The 17202-nt window shown below is 31.4% G+C and overlaps 1 long non-coding RNA gene and 1 pseudogene across 1 annotated transcript; one reads left to right on the top strand and one right to left on the bottom strand.

The window, feature by feature from the left end:
- Window positions 1–1119: 1119 nt before the first annotated feature.
- LOC145000146 (uncharacterized) lies at window positions 1120–1736 on the top strand. Its single transcript, XR_013661135.1, has 3 exons — window positions 1120–1188; window positions 1372–1556; window positions 1636–1736. It is a non-coding gene; the product is annotated as an uncharacterized LOC145000146 (long non-coding RNA).
- A 12062-nt stretch (window positions 1737–13798) lies between these two features.
- On the bottom strand, window positions 13799–14850 carry LOC145002259 (thioredoxin domain-containing protein 9 homolog; annotated as a pseudogene).
- Between the last annotated feature and the right edge of the window lie 2352 nt (window positions 14851–17202).

The raw sequence follows: 17202 nt of genomic DNA, 5'->3' as shown, positions 1-17202 counted from the left end.
ATGTGACGTGGCTCGCTTCTCCAAGATTAATCATATAAATCCATTTTAATTGACAGGTGAATGTTGCCTTGAGACGAAAGCGAAACTAGTACATTCTCTAATACTGACATTGAGCATCTCCGCTCATTAGGTAAGTTTCCTGCAAGTACTATTTTTAGGGTTCTAAATCAATACTGATATCAGATTATCTTTCCCCTACATGGAATTGTTTTTATGAATTTTTTTTTGCTATTGGGTTATCATTTCCCTTCCCTCCATTGATCTTATAATTCTTTGAAATCACTGGATTTGCTTACGCTCAAGTCATGCCAGTTTTATGGTGTATCCTATTTTGGGTTCATTATCTAAATAAGTCTGAAGTAGGGATGAAAGTGGGTCCAAACCCGGACCCGATGGACCCGGACCCGAAAAACCCAGAACCGTTTAACGATATTTTTAAGAACCGGAAACAACCGGGTCCGGTTCGGTTCCGGGTTTGGTTCCGGGTAAAGTGGGCTAGAACCGAAAAACCCGGAAATAGGAAAGTGGGTAAAGTAGAACCGGGTCAAATGGGTTTAGAACCGGAAAACCCGGATTTTTTTTATTACCCATAATCTTTCAACCGTTATAAAAAAATTAACAAACAAAAAATTACATTTAGGTTATTAGGTTATTGACGACATTGATTTATTTAAAAATAAATAGATATAACAATATTGGTTTAAAAAAAATGACATTTAGGTCATATCACAGTTAGTTAACTTACGTGCCTTATTTGATAAAGTTAGACCCATTTTTTTTTATCACTGTACGTTGATTTTTTTTTTTTTTTTTTTTTTTTTTTTTTTTAAAGAAATTATGTATTTGACTATTGGATAATTTATTTTGGGTTGTGTGTTTTAATTTAAGATATGTTGAAATTCTAAATTGTTATTTATTTATTTATTTGCAACCACACTAACTTGTTTTTTTTGCATCTTTGACCTTGAAGGCTTCAACTTTGAAAATTTAAACATAAAAGCAAAAGACAATTTTTTTGACATTAACAATCTTTTAATTTTCATGTTTTGTCAACATCTGACAACTTCTCATTATAAATAGGCCCTTCCACCTCTACATTTTCATTTAACTTATTATTCTCTAAGTTGAAGGTTTTGAATTGTTTTTTTCTTTTCAAGAACATTCATGGAAGCTAACCTCCCAATTCAAGTATGTTTCTTTTTAATTTTATACAAATATGCATTTAAAGTAATTGACTAATTTACGTCTTTATACTTCAGTTATGTTCCGTTTTGAATCTATTAGTTTTATAACTTTGATACTTCATTTTTTACATGCTTTAAATCTACCTAGATTTTTTTTACTTAATTTGTTTAGCATTTGAATTTGAAGGAGAGGTCCACATGTTGGCAACATTTTGATATGTTGTGGGTAGTAGAAAATGATGGGGTTGAACGAAGGCAAGCAAGGTGTAAGTATTGTTTCGCTACACTTAAAGTCGATCCATCAAGACATGGTACAAGTAGTCTTAATAGACATTGTCGTACGTGTGCCAAAAATCCGAATAATATAGCTAGGTAATAAGTTTTGTGCTTTTAATTTATTTGGTAACACTTTTTTTAATACTAAATATATTTATTTTTGTTTTATGTATAGAGATTGAAGATGCGTTAACTCGACAAAATGGTCAAGGAATAAGTGTTGTTTTGTTCTTAATTGTTTAAGAATTTTGATTTGAATTGTTTTGAATATTAGACTTTGATTTTGAATTGTTCAATAGGTACCATGAACTTGGACCCAACCATTGTCCCCTTCTTCGCTTGTGTTATGTTCTTTTCATTGTTATTTTACCACAACATGGATAAAAAGAAACATTCATTAAAATGATTATTAAAATGATGAAAGTCATTGATTAAAATAAAAGTAATAAAAAAAATAAGAAAGTGGAATGTCGATGTGCATGTATTGATTAAAATATCATTCATTTATACTTGTTTGATTCAAGTTCCAAAACATTAATCAACCAAAACAAGTAAATTTGATTCAAGTTCAAAAACATTAATCAACCAAAACAAACACTTACAAACCAATAATCATTTATCGACAAAAAAAAAAAAAAAAAACAAAAATAGTATAACTACTCGTTAATATCTATCGGCCTTTTTCCATTTCCATTTTGGGTGCGTATGGCGTCTTCCAACTCTAATACATATCATAAAAAAATTAATATGAAAGTTAGCATATAACCAATGTTTTGTTATTAGATAATAAAATGAATTTGTTTGCTACCTTTAGCTATGTCATCATCTTTAAGAATATCATCGATGTTGTCAACAATTGGTTTCTTTGATTTCCTCACCCAATCTTGGGTGCAAACCAAAGCCTCTATTATAGGTGCGGACAAGTTTGCTCGGTAACTATCAATTATGCGACCGCTTGTACTAAAAGTGGACTCGGAAGCCACGGTAGATATTTGAATGCCCAAAAGATCTAATAACATAAACATATAATGTTAAATTATACTACATTATAATAAAAAATATAAGTAATTAAAATTATACCTTTTGCCATCAGCGAGAGAATTGGGTAACGAGATGCGTTATTTTTCCACCAAACCAATATATCAAAGTCCTTAACGCCTTGGGTTTGTCCTTCGTTCAAGTATCGTGTTAATTATGTTTCCTTTGAAGCTGATGAATTCACCAATTGAGCAAAATAGTCACCCACAAAGTCGTCATCATCATCAATATGCACAACATCTTGACTACCACCGGTTTCAAATGGTACATTAGAGTTGGTATTGTAACAATTAAAAAAGTTCTCAAATCTCGATTCAATATCCTTGATTAAAGACTTAGTCTTCGCAGTAATATCTAATTCGGAAAGGGGTTTATTTTCCGGCATCTTGTACTTGATCAATGTTTCAAAAGCATGTCTAAGAAATTCTGTCTTCATTCGCGGATCCAAGATAGTCGCAAAGTACATGTAGTCATTCAAAATTTCAAAATCTCCCCAATACTTCTCATATTTGTCTATCATATCCTTCCCAATTGAATAAAATCGTTTGTTTTTTGACCAAACCCGTATATGTTTGTAAATGCCACATACTTCTCCAAAAAACCGATTTGCCAATGGTTTTGAAGTTGTGGACACCAATTCTGTTTTCACCTTGAACTTCTCAAGAAAGGAGACCATTGCTCGACAAGTTACAAAATCTTCACTCACGGGGGTTACCACATCTCGTGCAAATGAACGATCTATCAAAAAAAAGTTACAAAAAAAAAAATTAATATATCATTTTGGGGGGATGTAAATGACTGTGTACATATGCAAATAAGGCGTTTCCAAAGTCTATAACTATTGCCAAACAGTGAAATACAATTTAAAAAAAAAAATCAGCCCAAACGGATTCATAACGAAGTAGATATGACAGTTTAAAGTTAACGAAAATTTTTAAAATAATGTTGTTAACATATTCAAAACAGCTTTGATATATCATTTTTCGAGGGCTGTAACTTACTCAAAACACATGCAAATTAGGTGTTTCCAAAAAACATTGAACTACAACTTAAAAAAAAATCAGCCCAAACAGGTTCATAACGAAGTAGATATGACAGTTTAAAGTTAACGAAAAATTCTAAAATAATGCTGTTAACATATTCAAAACAGCTTTGATATATCATTTTTCGAGGGCTGTAACTTACTCAAAACACATGCAAATTAGGTGTTTTCAAAGTCTATAACTATTGCCAAACAACGAACTACAATTTTAAAAAAAATCAGCCCAAACGGATTCATAACGAAGTAGATATGACACTTTAAAGTTAACAAAAAATTCTAAATAATGCTGTTAACATATTCAAAACAGCTTTGATATATCATTTTTCGAGGGCTGTAACTTACTCAAAACACATGCAAATTAGGTGTTTCCAAAGTCTATAACTATTTCCAAACATTGAACTACAACTTAAAAAAAAAATCAGCCCAAACGCATTCATAACGAAGTAGATATGACAGTTTAAAGTTAACGAAAAATTCTAAAATAATGCTGTTAACATATTCAAAACAGCTTTGATATATCATTTTTCGAGGGTTGTAACTTACTCAAAACACATGCAAATTAGGTGTTTCCAAAGTCTATAACTATTGTCAAACAATGAACTACAATTTAAAAAAAAAAAATCAGCCCAAACGGATTCATAACGAAGTAAATATGACAGTTTAAATAGGGCTAAAAATTCAGCAAGAATGCAGAAAAAAAAATTACCTTCCATTTCATACTCGTAGAAAGCTTTTTCTAAATCCACCGCGATCTTCAATAAGTCGTAAGTTGAGTTCCAATGAGTGGGACAATCGTTGCACAAAAATTTGGTTGATTCCACCCAGACGGCTTTCATGCACTTTTTAAATAAAGCAATCCGTTGTGTGGACTTTCTAATATATCTTACAGCGTCTTGCAAACATTTAACACTCTCGTCATTTTTATTCATCCCGTCTCTCACAATTAGATTGATAATGTGTGTCATACACCTAATGTGAAAGTGTTTTCCTTCATTGTACAAGTTTGGTAATTTGTTTTTTAGAAACTCTATTGCTTTGTCATTAGAACTTACATTATCAACCGTACATGTCATGACATTTTTAATACCCCACCCTTGAATACATTTCAACACTTCTTTTCCGATATCTTCCCCCCGTTGACTATCTAATTCTTTAAAGTTGATTATCCTTTTGTGCATCTCCCAATTATCATCAATAAAGTGTGTGGTAATGACAATATAATGCACCCTTTTACTCGGACTTGTCCAACAATCGGTGGTCAAATGAACCGTGTTAAGTGGATTACATAAGAATGTTACCAACTTATTTATTTCTTCTTGATAATAAAGTGACACTTTTTTTGAAATTGTTGTTCGACAAGGTATAACCACCTTCCCGTTTAGTGCGTTTGTGTATTCAATAAAGGCCTCATTTTCTACAAATTTAAAAGGTAGACCACCCACTACAAACAAATTCAACATAGCCTTTTTAATTCGTTTGTCGTCATGTTTCCAAGTGCTAACACTACCCTCCCCGTTTGGTTCTTTTTTAAATTGTAATGTTTGTTGGTTTTTCAAATTCTCGGGGTTTTGCTTACAGTTCTTTGCATGCTTATTTAAGCTAGACGTACCGGTATTATTCCCGTAGGCTTTGAGAACCCTCTCGCACCATTTGCACTTTCCATGCCGAACTCCATCAATAAAAATCTTCTCAAATGATTTCCAACAATCGGACCTTGTTTTGCCTACTCTTTTTCTCTTTTGTGTTGGTTCCTCATTGATTTCTTGTTGAGTGTTGTCAACAAACACCTCGTCATCATCAAGCTGTAATAGATAATAATAAAAACACAATTAAAATACAATAACACAACTTAATTCATAAACTTGGCCTACAATACATTACAATTAAGTCTCATCCATACTTGAACCGCAAAAAATAACACAAATTGATTCATAAATTTGACCTACAATACATGACAATTAAGATTATGTCTATTAAGTAAATCATAAATAGTCCAGTGAAAAAGGTGAAACAACATCTATATTTTAGGGATATTAAGTGGGTCATTGGGATACCCTTGCTAGGAAATAGGTGCATGAAACAAATGTGTTAACTAAGCACATGCTGGGTAAGTGGGTATTATGCAACTTTATGAATTTAAAATGACAATTTTATCCTTTGATTATCAAGTGTTTACCAAAAATGTTAGGGGTATTTATGTGGAATTGTGGATTAACAGGAAGCCATTGATAAGCATATGTCACGTGTTTCTTATACCTTTTCTTCTTTTCTAAAGTTTCAAGATAGACAAGTTGTATTTTGACTTTAGGAATCAAATTATTTGACCAAAAAGGTCAAACGGCACAAAATCAAGATTGGAACTTAATTGTGTATCTTCATTGTATTTTGACTTTAGGAATCAAATTGTTTGACCAAAAAGTTGTATTTTGACTTTAGGAATCAAATTGTTTGAATGTCTAGTAACTCCAAACGTCCACCATTGTTGCGATCACAGTGAAGGGCAAAAAAAAAAAACGAGTTGTGTATCTTCACAAGACATGAAATCAAAATTCTTGACACTTACTTGTGTATCTTCATTGTTATCTATCCAATTATCCACCATTGTCAATCACAAAGAGGAATTGTTGTTGTCGTCGATCATAATTGTCCACCAATTTGTTGTCGTCGATCACAGGAAGGGCAGAAAAAAAAAACGAGATGGAACGTGAGGATCCAAAAAGAGTCGTCCCAAGTAGGGATGAAGATCGTCGATCACATATAAGGGCCAAACTTCCGATGCTGAGCAGAGAAAAAAAGTCATCACTGGAATGTAGAATTGTCGATCAAATAAGAGGGATAACTCTTCAGTTCCGGTTCTTTTACCCTTACCGGTTCTTGGACACTAAACCGGTTCCTTGGCCCACTAAACCCGGGTTCGGTTTTTTTAAACATATCCGGTTCAAAAAACCCGGATAACCCGGACCCGTTGGACCCATACCCGAAATACCCGGAACCCAGTTAAGAGTAATTTTGGAACCCAATACCCGAACCGTTTAAGTATTTTCCGGTTATATCGGTTCCGGTCCGGGTTTCCGGTTTTATAACTCATCCCTAGTCTGAAGGCACAAATTTAGGGCTACTTGAGATCGTGAGAGTTTATAACATTTAGACCTTTAGGTATTTTCATATCGTTCTCAAGATCCAACCTTAAAAGACTTACTTGGTTTTGAAAATTTCCCCAACTAACCATGATTGGAAATATTACACCAAAAATATCCACAGAAAACCAATAGTCATTAATCTTAGGAAAATATTCTTCCTCTCCCTCGTCTTCATGAGCAATTACCCTATGATTGTCAGGTTTGGAATATGATTTTGATTTATTAGATCTTTGGGCCGAGGAATCGGCCTTTCTATTTGGGAGATCATAAGAGCTTGGTGGGTTGCTCCTTTTTTGGATCTCATTGTCTTCTTTGATCCTGATGAATCTTATTGCTCTGCTTTTGACTTCGTCCATCCTCCTGCATGGAGTCATCATGAGATCTTCATCGAACGGTGAATCTTTTTAAGCCCATTTTAAAGGCTTTGACTGCAATTGCCATGTTGATGATGGGCATACTTAGGACTTCCTTGCCAAACCTGTTCATAAAAGTCCTAAGGGATTCCTTAGGATCTTGGACCACCCGATAGAGATCACTAGTGATCTTTTCGAATGCACTACTACAAGAAAACTGATTATTAAATAAATTAATTAAATGTGCAAATGATGTAATAGAATAGGGAGGAACATTAAGAATCCATTTTAAACCTGATCCTATGAGGGTTGAACCAAAACCTTGCAAAGCTTCTTTCAAGTGAGTGGGGATGTGAATGATCTCCATCTTTTCCATGTATTATGTCACGTTCTCCTCATGATCCGTAGTCTCATTTTAAGGCTTCATGATGGGGGTCGAAAAGGGCTTTGGGACTTTGGTATCAGCTATCGTTGGAACGAATCTGGAGATCTTGTGGCTCGTGGGGGATACTTCTAGTACTGGCTGAATTACTTCGGATATGTTTGAGATAATTTGTCTTAGTTATTGGAGCTGCTTAGCCATGATCGAATTAAATTTGTATCAAGGTCCATTGTGTTAGTAGTAAATATATTATTATTGACGGGGTTACCAGGATCCTTATTATTAGGAGTAACAAAGGTTTTAGTGGGATCTTAGGTCGTATGGGCTTATTCTTTTGGAGTCGCGCCCCAAGCGGGAACATAGGCCGGTTTTGAGGATCCTATCTCGTGGTGAATCGATAATGATCCCCTGTTGTCGAAGTTCATGATCTTGCGATGCAAGATCGAGGGTGATGCTTCCTGAGGTTTGTGGATTGCTATCCTCATTCTTTCCACTTCCTTGAGAATTATTGTGTTATCCTCATGCTGTTGGGCGACTTGTCGTTACAATCTCTTCATCATAGCGAAGATTTCATTGATGGAAATCAGCACAGGAGGATCCTGAAGTCCTAGGGTGACGACTGGAGAAGTGTTTTTCTTCAGTGCTTCCGAGGCTTTCTTGGGAGATCCGGCGGGAGGATGTAGGAGGTTTTTGGAGGAAATAGGACGAATTGAGGAAGAGGACAGGTCGATTGTGTAGACATGATTTTTCGAAGGATTTTGAACACCATGGACCCATGGTGGATGCCAAATTGTTTTGATCAAAAATGAACAAGTAAGAATCGACCAAAGTGTATGAAATGATGTGATGTTCAGAACAATGCAAGTATAAAATGTTGATCAAAGTGACAACACAGTGATGGAAGATGCCTATGTGATGGCTTGTGCTACCGTAGGTACCCAAAGGAACAACATTCCCTCCCTTATAGTATAACACCCATATCTATGGGTTTTTTTTGGCTTTGTGAATTCGTCTAAACCTTAAAGTTTGTGTGTTGCTTAGTTGTAACTTATGTTTTTGTACTTGTATCAAACTTTTTTGGGTTGCGGTGATGAATTTCCAAATGTTTACGACATAAGAGTTGGAATTGAAAGCATAAATAAATATTGATGTGGCACCTATATGATATGTGTTGGTAGAGGTACGAGAGATAAATATTTCCTCCACCTTTGGGGTGGAATTATCATACAAAGATGTGGACCATTTTGCGATTTACTTGAACACACAAAGACAATATTAATGGCATATATATAGGTAATGTTTTGGCTAAGTTTTTATATCAATTTACATGTTTTTATTTATTTATAAAATATATCATTTTTGAGAAAGAATGTACAAAATAAATATATTTAAGCTTTATTCATCACTTTCACACGCAAGGCATTTTTGTAAGTTTACATCAAATTAATTTGTCGTGGAATCGACATGTTTGTTAATAATTATAACAAAACTTGTTTTTTTAATGCTAAAAAGTGAATTTTTGATTTCTTTAAACATTCCACTTTTGAAATTTAAAGTGATACAAACCTTTTAACTTTTAAGGGTTAAAGTAGGGCAATGTATATAAATGATATATTTCATCTCAATAAGTAATCACGATAGCACGCGGGAGGGGTCTAATTTTTTAACGTTCAATCAAAATTTGATTTTGTTTCAAATATAAAAAACTTAAAGTGATTGGCTGACTTTTATATATATATATATATATATATATATATATATATATATATATATATATATATATATATATATATATATATATATATATATATATATATATATATATATATATATATATATATATATATATTTACTACTTATAAAAGAAATCTAACTATTTCTATAAATAGATTGAATATAATAATAATATTTTTTTAAGACGTTCAAACTATTAAGCTTGAAGTACAACTCATTTATAATATAATAATATTAAAACTTTAACCCTATCATTTATCCCCTAAAAATCTTGTATCAAATTAATAGAAGAATTCATTTGCAAATTGAACCCGTCAATCTCAACACTTCAGCCATTTGAAACAGTCAATATCAACAATTCATAGAGGATCTCTTCTTTCACATTGGTAACAAGTCATCTCATAATATCTATCTTCGAAATCCCTTCAAAGTAAGAAATATACGCACACTCTCTCGAAGAACCCTAACCAGTAACCAAGACAGTATAACCACCACCACCACAGCCGCTCTGCCTCCTTCCTCCTTCAACCAACCACTATCACGACTACCGCCCTTCCTCTCACCCACGACATAAATTTTCTTTTGGAACATAACATTTTTCTTTAAAAAAATATTATTGAAAGAAGCTATTTGTCCCCGCCGCTGTGCGCGGGTAACGGCTAGTATATATATATATATATATATATATATATATATATATATATATATATATATATATATATATATATGGGAAAAGTGAATATACCCTTAAGGGTATATAAGCTTAGGTACCCAAACTCATAATAATACGCCGTTTTGTTTGATATATTCATTATAATATTGTTAAACTTCAATCATTAACTTGATTTATATTCAATATTTTAAATTTTCACTATTATCTTTTTCTTACATCACATCTTTTTGGTAAACACTTACTAGGTTATATATATTATTGTTGAAAATGACAATTATGTAAGAGTAAGATAAATATAAAATTTATAAAAATCTTTGAAGTAATTCAATTTAGAAGTTGAATTATAAGAACATTGAACAATTACAATGTCTATATACGATACAAAACGATGTAGTATAGTGAGTTTGGGTACCTAAGCTTATATACCCTTAAGGGTATATTCACTTTTCCCTATATATATATATATATATATATATATATATATATATATATATATATATATATATATATATATATATATATATATATATATATATATATATATATATATATATATATATATTGCTTTTACTTTATATTCATAATATTATTAACTTTCAACTAAGATGTAAAGTACCTTCAAAACTAGAAAAAGGTATTTAACTGGAAGCATGAGTCTTATTTATTAAATATAGGAAAAGTGATCGTGATACTATTAAAAATATTCACTTTATATCAACTTATATTACTTTTATATAATTATACTTGTATTTTAATTTGGTGGGATAAGGAACTAATCATTACGAAAGTGTGATGCAAAAAAGCATATATAAATGAAATGCAACATTAAACCCTTTTTTAATTAAAACTAACAAAGCATTAATATTGTTGATAATCCTTTTTTTTCTGTCTCACTTTAAGCAAGTGAAATTTTGATTTCTTTAAACATTCCACTTTTTGAAATTTAAAGTTATACTAAGCAAGTGAACTTTTGATTTCTCGAAACATTCCACTTTTGAAATTTTAAAGGATACTAACCTTTTAAGGTTTAATAGAGTATACTGTATAAAAAACGAGAATGTTTAGATTAAATATCTATGCTATATTATATAGAGATTATTGGTATTATATTCATTTAAATTTTTAATACAACTCAAAAGTATTTTTAACTAAAAATTAATTGTTCACCACAACTTAAAAGTTTTCTAACTTATATCTATTTATGATTACTTATGTAAACTTATGATTTTAAAATTAAACTAATTAACATCTATAAAATTCAAGAGTTTTTTTATTTTTTTTATTTTTTTATTTTAATTTTATTTATTTATTTATTTTATTATTATTTATTTATTTATTTATTTTTTTATAGTTCACAATCTTTTTTGTTAGGGTTTAGAGAATCAAACTAAAAAATGACTTGAATGTGATATGGTTTAAGGTTTATGTACAAAAGTATTGTATTTTAGTTAACTTATAAGCAACTTCAATTTTCGTTCATTTGTATTTTGGTTAAATTGATAAGGAATTTCAATTTCTACTAAACTATATTGTACAGTTTGTATCTTAATGTAATAATTTTTAATAATATTTTATGTTCCATATAAAAATTTAATTAAGCATATTATGAATTATGAAAAGTGTTTTACAATTAAACATTTATGATGTAAATTCAGTAAAAATTATATGTAAAAATAATGTATGAAAAAAATATTGTTAAAAATATTTATATTTGTTAACCTGTTTGAAGTCACAAAAAAAAAAATAAAAAAAAATAAAAAAAAATAAAATAAAAAAAAAAATTGCTATCTACTATTGGTAGTTTTAGATAACGATTTCTCTACGAATCGAAGTTTAAAAAGTGGTATGTCATCTAACCTAAATTTAATATTTATTTATGAATTTAAAATAAAATGGATATAATCCAAAGGTAAAATTTCTCTTTGCCAAGGAGACGTGGTTTTGGTTAATTATCTTTTATCTCTCTCTCTCTCTCTCTCTCTCTCTCTCTCTCTATATATATATATATATATATATATATATATATATATATATATATATATATATATATATATATATATATATATATATATATAGGAAATATACATTACAGTCCCACCTAAGCTTAGGTAATAAACCTCTTAAAAATACATTGTTTTACTATATAAAGATTATAGTTAATGGATTCACGATTAATACTTCAAGATGTAAATTGAAGATCGACACAATATGGTTTAGGGTTTAGATTTAGGGTTTAGGGTTTAGGGTTTAAGTTTAGGTTTAGGGTTTAGGGTTTCAGGTTTAGATTTAGGGTTTAGTGTTTAGGTTTAGGGTATAGGGTTTAGGGTTTAGGGTTTAGATTTAGGGTTTAGGGTTTAGGTTTAGGGTTTAAATTTAGGGTTTAGGGTTAGGTTTAGGGTTTACTAATGTTCACTTGGGTAAAGTAATTAACAATAATTGAGGAAAGAAAATAGGGATGCTAAAACGATAATGAAAGAGAGAAATGTTGTGGAGGATGATATATTTACCAAGTAAAACCAAACCGGATATCTAGCATATTAAAACGGCATATTTTAGAAGTTTAGTACCTAAGCTTAGGTGGGGTTGTAATGTATATTTCCTATCCCCATATATATATATATATATATATATATATATATATATATATATGTGTGTGTGTGTGTGTGTGTGTGTGTGTGTGTGTGTGTGTGAAAAGTGAATATACCTTTAAGGGTATATACGCTTAGGTACCCAAACCCATTATAATACTTTATTTTGTTTAATATATTCATTATAATGTACTTAAACTTCAACCTTTGACTTGATTTACTTTCAAAATTTTCAAAAATTCATTATTATCTTCCTCTTACATCACATCTTTTTGCCAAACACCTATTAGGCTATATATATTATAGTTGAAAATGAAAATTATGTAAGAGGAATATAAATGTGAAATTGATAAAAATCTTGGAACTACATCAAGTTAGAAGTTGAATTATAAGAACATTGGGCAATTACAATGTATATATATATGATACAAAACGATCTAGTATAGTGAGTTTGGGTACCTAAATTTATATACTCTTTAGAGTTTATTCACTTTTCCATATATATATATATATATATATATATATATATATATATATATATATATATATATATATGTTAATCTATTCAAAGTAATTATTGTGGTATTGTATGCATAACTATGAGCCAATTAATTTTACTTATTTTAAGAAAGTGATTAATATATATTATTGAATTAAATGTAATTGAAAAATATCATCTACTTTAATTACAAGGGTATTTTAGTTAATTAATATATATTTAATAAAGATCATAGATTCTATTAATTTTAAGAATTCGATTTTACGAATGATAACTATTTTAATTCGGACATTTTGACAGAATATGTTATTTATTTAATTATTTACTCAAAAATAAAAATATTCTTGAACAATAAATAATAAAAAAAATTTGAACCTATTTCTTGATTATGACTTTAAAACTTCTTTTAGATTAACAAATTCTTGAACAATCAATTGAAGAATGAAATCAAAAAATAAATTATTTCTTATAGAATACGGGTAACAATTGTTAAGAATGACATTTATTATTAAAAAATAAAACAAAAAAAAAACTTTCAAAATGGAAAAGAAAACATCAAAATCTAACGACTAATGCATTCTAAAAGAATAATGTGGTCCATTTCAATTTTGTGGTCCGTTCTTCAAGCATCAACTTCTGTGATTCCAACAGAATTAGAATTCATGATTCCATTCCAATAGAATTGGAACTCACAATTACATTCCAATAGAATTGGAATATCACCAATATCATCCATTGAATCATCTACATAAACAACTTAATTCCATAATTCAAAATCAACTCCAAAACATACATAAGAGCCGAATCTCTATGCTTACGCCCATTTTTTTTATAGTAAAACTACCATAAAGATACAACCATGAAAGGGGTAAATAGGCCAAAAGCACATTTACTCAGAATCTGAATCATCATTAGACTTGGAGCCATGTCTAACGTTTCTTGTTTGAGGCTTTTTTGACGGTTTTAAGGATGTTTCGCCTTCAAAAAATATAACTTCACCTTTCCCCAACCTCTCCTCCAGTTCTTTAGTGCTAAAATCATCACTCCCACCAAGCTCATCAAACCCCACCTATCATATCATCCATACATCATTCATTTTATATAAAACAAAACACACCAGAAAGAGTGACACATGTAGATATATATATATATATATATATATATATATATATATATATATATAATGTACCACATAATCTTAAACTTTGGCATTTTTTATAAGAGCAATTGTTAGAAGAACAACAATTTTGAGCTTCTAAGCCAAGAATGGGCTTTTCTCTGCTTAAATCTTGATGAATCGTGTCTCGATATGCTGTTTTGCCAATATTCCCAAGTGTTTGCCAACTACCTGTTAAAATATTCAAACAATCTTTAATCCAATTAAGCAGTTTGTTGAAAAACTGAAATCGGTTTCATATGTTGTAATTTTCCATTTTCAAAACCTAATGATGTATGAACCTTAAATGGTTAGCTTTGTGTAAGATATGCTCTTTTCTAGTTCATGAATAGGATATCTATGCAATCTTTGAATCAATAAAAGCAATCGTTTCTCCCATTTTCTCTTTTTAATTCCATCAAATGAGAGGTGAAAAAAGGGGAATTTACCTTGCAAGGCCAATTTTCAAGATAGAAATGGCAAACAACGCGATCGCTGGCCTTAACAATGGAGAAGAAATTCTTCGACATCTTCTTCATCTGTTGCAATCACCGCTCTCTCAGGATTTTAGTGTCTTCTAAGTCCAACTTCTCCAAAGTCGCGATTTCATCATTGATTTTCTCCTCTACAGCTTTCGCAACACTCAACACTTGCTACCCGATGGAGAACAGTTTTTCCGGCTGCGGAAGCTACGGTGGCAATGATGGATTCAGACAGACCGGTGCCGACGGCGATGAGATCAAAGTTTGTTGGGTCGATCGAGAGTAGCATTCCGTCTCCGCCATTAAAAGGGGGGAATTGGGTTAAAATCAACCTAACTAGCAAAATTATAGGGAGTATTTGTGGAAGTTATTTCTCAAATTACCTAGTTACCCTTATTGATTTATTTAATTATTGATTTTCCTATTAATTTTTTTTTATTGGTCCACAATCATGCATACAATAATACAATACTTTGTTAAACTACCTGAACCTCTCTCTCTCTCTCTCTTTATATATATATATATATATATATATATATATATGTAACATCATAAATGGTCCTTATGCTTTTAAAACTTTTGATGTTTGGTCCTTGTTGGTTACTCTGTTAAGTTTTGTCTATGAATTGAAGGACATTTTTGTTATTTTACTACCACAAGGACCATTTATAATGTTTTTTTATTTCAAAAAATGAAAAAATTAAATATAATTATTTAATATATAAAGGGTCCCACTCTCTCTCTCTCTCTCTCTCTCTCTCCAAGGACATAAAAATCCCAACAACCTAAATCATCTTCTTCCTCAAAATTGGGTCTAATTCCCACATCAACATCCTCTATCCTCTCCTTCTGCCTGAAGATTTGACTCTAGTTCTTCATGTGGGTACATTAGGAAGTTTATCTTCTTCAGCCTAGCCCCACCTACCGGCCTCTCTAACCCCTCAAATGGTTCGTACCCACCTTCTTTAACCCTTGTTTCAGTTACTTAGAGCGATCGGTGTTGTCAGATATGTAAAGGGGTTTCATGAACATTAACACACTAGAATCCAATATCCACAAGGATGAAGAATTACCTGACGTGTTGGATGAAGACAGACTTGAATGAGACATGGAAGCTAACATGGAAGTTGGATTGGTAGCTAAGAACTGTCTGAACTGCTCAATAATCTGTGGATCCAAGGCTAATGGTGGTGTGAAATCTATTTTCCTCAACTGAAGGTGTAGCAGCAGCATACTATGGTGGTCTAAAAGATGAAAAATTAGGGATGTGACTGTCTAGAAGACTTGTTCTGCTATGAAGACTGAGACTTTGTTGGTGATCATGTTTGTTGTTGCTGTTGATTTCCTTTGCTTGTCAGCAAAGGACAATTTTCCTTCCAAGGGTTCTTCTTACAGAAAGCACACTCATTAAATGCAACTCTGGGACAATTTTGGTTTGAAGATTGGGATCGTTGTGGAACAACAAAGACAGCAGGAATGGATGTCTTGGGAACTTTGTCAGTGCCATACCCCAAAACCGGAATGGCGGAATCGTTCGTGGGCGGATGACGTCATGTATAGTATCACAACAATGTAAAGTAGTAAACAAGCAACAACATCATCCATTGCATTAATAATATAATTTCATACAATTGTGTTCTGTCAAGTTATATAGACACCAAAAAGTACATCAAAATAAAAGAGGAGTCTTGAACAAGCTCCATCTTCTCAAAAACCTAGCACCGGTACCTGTTTACTGGTGACCTGAGAATACAAGTTATTTTGAACGTGAGTATCAGCTTTAAAGCTGGTGAGATCATAATTATATTAGTGTCTGAGTTTGTATGAAAGCATTTGTAAGATGTTTGTAATGTATAAGTTTTGTAAAGTTTGTATTTGTTTGAACAATCCTAGAAAACCCTATGTTTCCTACTAAGAGTAGCCTTCTACCAAGGCATCTAGTAACTGTGTGTGTGTCTCTTGAAAGAGTGTGTAGTTTCCCAAATCCGACTATCATTAACCAAAAATATAGTTTTTACATTACCGTGCATCGTGTGAATGTTCACGAAGTGAATGTAATGGGAGAAATATTATAGTACTGTAGTATTGTATTCAGTAAACTACTTCTGTACTAACTACCTTAAACCAATTGTTATTTAAAGTATCGTGTAATCGGCCTGTACCCTGCTACTGACTCAATAGTAAAACAACGATGTAAGACGCCGTAAGAAATGACATTTGGCACCCGTAGACTTGCAAGTCCCACTGTAGCGAGCATCAAGGAGTAGGATAGTCAATCCAATATAGATCTATATGCAAAATCATACGCTCCCCAATTAAGGAGATTCTGGATACAAAAACGGTCATGGCAGGTAGTGCCATGCACATAACTGAATTAATGTATATGTAATGTATGTGTCAGTTGTATCGTGTGTTCTTTCTCTATCTAGCCTGTATAGTAATGTATTGTGTGTACTAGATGTATTGTGTGTTCTCTCTCTACCTAACATGTATAGTAATGTACCGACTCATGTATGAACTTACTCATTGTATGATTTATTGTTATAGTAATAGTATTAGTAACTTCCTAAACTACGACTATTGTAGCTTACTAGTAATATGACTTGTACTTATGAATATGAACGTATGCCCTTGCTATCCAAGGGTATTGAATTG

Source organism: Lactuca saligna, chromosome 6 (genome assembly GCF_052625555.1).
Source record: "Lactuca saligna cultivar CGN05327 chromosome 6, ASM5262555v1, whole genome shotgun sequence".
NCBI lineage: Eukaryota > Viridiplantae > Streptophyta > Magnoliopsida > Asterales > Asteraceae > Lactuca > Lactuca saligna.
Note: the sequence above shows the minus strand (reverse complement) of the source record. Positions and strands in the feature narration are given on the sequence as shown.